This window comes from Cetorhinus maximus, unplaced genomic scaffold (assembly GCF_964194155.1).
Source record: "Cetorhinus maximus unplaced genomic scaffold, sCetMax3.hap1.1 HAP1_SCAFFOLD_3518, whole genome shotgun sequence".
NCBI classification, from domain to species: domain Eukaryota; kingdom Metazoa; phylum Chordata; class Chondrichthyes; order Lamniformes; family Cetorhinidae; genus Cetorhinus; species Cetorhinus maximus.
Window position 1 is genome coordinate 4,877 of NW_027599428.1, and position 3,069 is coordinate 7,945.

At 49.5% G+C, this 3,069-nt stretch overlaps 1 long non-coding RNA gene across 1 annotated transcript; it reads right to left on the bottom strand.

Annotated features, from left to right (window-relative positions):
• Nucleotides 1-790: 790 nt before the first annotated feature.
• On the bottom strand, nucleotides 791-2,346 carry LOC144678059 (uncharacterized). Its single transcript, XR_013575927.1, has 3 exons — nucleotides 2,244-2,346; nucleotides 1,344-1,536; nucleotides 791-1,060 (listed from the first exon to the last, which is right to left on the bottom strand). It is a non-coding gene; the product is annotated as an uncharacterized LOC144678059 (long non-coding RNA).
• Between the last annotated feature and the right edge of the window lie 723 nt (nucleotides 2,347-3,069).

Genomic DNA, 3,069 nt, shown 5'->3' on the forward strand with positions numbered 1-3,069 from the left:
AGAGTGTACATGGACTATGGGAGGAGATTGAATGGGGTGTAGAGGCTGTGATAGGGGAGAGTGTACATGGACTGTGGGAGGAGATTGAATGGGATGTAGAGACTGTGATAGGGGAGAGTGTACATGGACTGTGGGAGGGGATTGAATGGGGTGTAGAGATTGTGATAGGGGAGAGTGTACATGGACTGTGGGAGGAGATTGAATGGGGTGTAGAGACTGTGATAGGGGAGAGTGTACATGGACTGTGGGAGGGGATTGAATGGGGTGTAGAGACTGTGATAGGGGAGAGTGTACATGGACTGTGGGAGGAGATTGAATGGGGTGTAGAGACTGTGATAGTGGAGAGTGTACATGGACTGTGGGAGGAGATTGAATGGGGTGTAGAGACTGTGATAGGGGAGAGTGTACATGGACTGTGGGAGGAGATGGAATGGGGGAATAAAGACTGTAATAGGGGAGAGTGTACATGGGTTGAGCATGCAAAGTCTGCAAAATAATTTACCTTTAAATGTGCCCATTCACCACAGAAGACATGACAAGCAACAGAGCAGGTACGAAGAAAAGCTGTGATCGAACTGTGCAGGGTACAGAGGCTGAAAAGGAAACAGATATTTCAAATGTAGCTGAAGAACACAAGGTTGGTAGAAAACAGCAAGTAGTAGAAATTTCTGCGCTGGGAATAAAGCTCCATTAACGCTCTTCCCAAACACTCCCAGGACAGTTACAGCTAAGTATGAGATACTGTGCACAGATATCTCCCTGAGAGAGAGATAATGAGAGACACCAGTCAGTGTACAGATATCTCCCTGAGAGAGAGGGACTGAGAGACACCAGTCAGTGTACAGATATCTCCCTGAGAGAGAGAGAGACTGAGAGACACCAGTCAGTGTGCAGATATCTCCCTGAGAGAGAGGGACTGAGAGACACCAGTCAGTGTACAGATATCTCCCTGAGAGAGAGGGACTGAGAGACACCAGTCAGTGTACAGATATCTCCCTGAGAGAGAGAGAGACTGAGAGACACCAGTCAGTATACAGATATCTCCCTGAGAGAGAGGGGACTGAGAGACACCAGTCAGTATACAGATATCTCCCTGAGAGAATGGGACTGAGAGACACCAGTCAGTGTACAGATATCTCCCCGAGAGAGAGGGACTGAGAGACACCAGTCAGCGTACAGATATCTCCCTAAGAGAGAGAGGACTGAGAGACACCAGTCAGTGTACAGATATCACCCTGAGAGAGAGGGACTGAGAGACACCAGTCAGTGTACAGATATTTCCCTGAGAGAGAGGAGACTGAGAGACACCAGTCAGTGTCCAGATATCTCCCTGAGAGAGAGACGGACTGAGAGACACCAGTCAGTGTACAGATATCTCCCTGAGAGAGAGAGGGACTGAGAGACACCAGTCAGAGTACAGATATCTCCCTGAGAGAGAGGGACTGAGAGACACCAGTCAGTGTACAGATATCTCCCTGAGAGAGAGGGACTGAGAGAAACCAGTCAGTGTACAGATATCTCCCTGAGAGAGAGGGACTGAGAGACACCAGTCAGTGTACAGATATCTCCCTGAGAGAGAGGGACTGAGAGACACCAGTCAGTGTACAGATATCTCCCTGAGAGAGAGGGACTGAGAGACACCAGTCAGTGTACAGATATCTCCCTGAGAGAGAGGGACTGAGAGAGACCAGTCAGAGTGCAGATATCTCCCTGAGAGAGAGGGACTGAGAGACAACAGTCAGTGTGCAGATATCTCCCTGAGAGAGAGGGACTGAGAGACACCAGTCAGTGTACAGATATCTCCCTGAGAGAGAGGGACTGAGAGACACCAGTCAGTTTACATATATCTCCCTGAGAGAGAGGGACTGAGAGACACCAGTCAGTATACAGATATCTCCCTGAGAGAGGACTGAGAGACACCAGTCAGTGTACAGATATCTCCGTGAGAGAGAGGGGACTGAGAGACACCAGTCAGTGTACAGATATCTCCCTGAGAGAGAGGGACTGAGAGACACCAGTCAGTATAGAGATAACTCCCTGAGAGAGAGGGAATGAGAGACACCAGTCAGTGTACAGATATCTCCCTGAGAGAGAGAGAGACTGAGAGACACCAGTCAGTGTGCAGATATCTCCCTGAGAGAGAGGACTGAGAGACACCAGTCAGTGTACAGATATCTCCGTGAGAGAGAGAGGGACTGAGAGACACCAGTCAGTGTACTGATATCTCCCTGAGAGAGAGGAACTGAGAGACACCAATCAGTATACAGATATCTCCCTGACAGAGAGAGGGACTGAGAGACACCAGTCAGTGTACAGATATCTCCCTGAGAGAGAGGGACTGTGAGACTCAAGTCAGTGTACAGATATCTCCCGGAGAGGCACTGAGAGACACCAGTCAGTGTACAGATATCTCCTTGAGAGAGAGGGACTGAGAGACACCAGTCAGTGTACAGATATCTCCCTGAGAGAGAGGGACTGAGAGACACCAATCAGTATACAGATATCTCCCTGAGAGAGAGGGACTGAGAGACACCAGTCAGTGTACAGATATCTCCCTGAGAGAGAGAGAGGGGACTGAGAGACACCAGTCAGTGTACAGATATCTCCCTGAGAGAGAGAGGGACTGAGAGACACCAGTCAGTGTACAGATATCTCCCTGAGAGAGAGGGGACTGAGAGACACCAGTCAGTGTACAGATATCTCCCTGAGAGAGAGGGACTGAGAGACACCAGTTAGTGTACAGATATCTCCCTGAGAGAGAGGGACTGAGAGACACCAGTCAGTGTACAGATATCTCCCTGAGAGAGAGAGACTGAGAGACACCAGTCAGTGTACAGATATCTCCCTGAGAGAGAGGGACTGAGAGACACCAGTCAGTGTACAGATATCTCCCTGAGAGAGAGAGGAAGTGCCCTGCTGGTGCAAGGTATGTGACTCAGTGTCGGTCCTGAAGGAGGAGCAAGGGTAGGAAGCTACTCACCGTTCACCTGCAGTATGATATACCTCTGAAATTTGTCATGCCAGCTGTACGTGATAAGGATGTGATACCAGCCGGAATCCGCCGAGTTG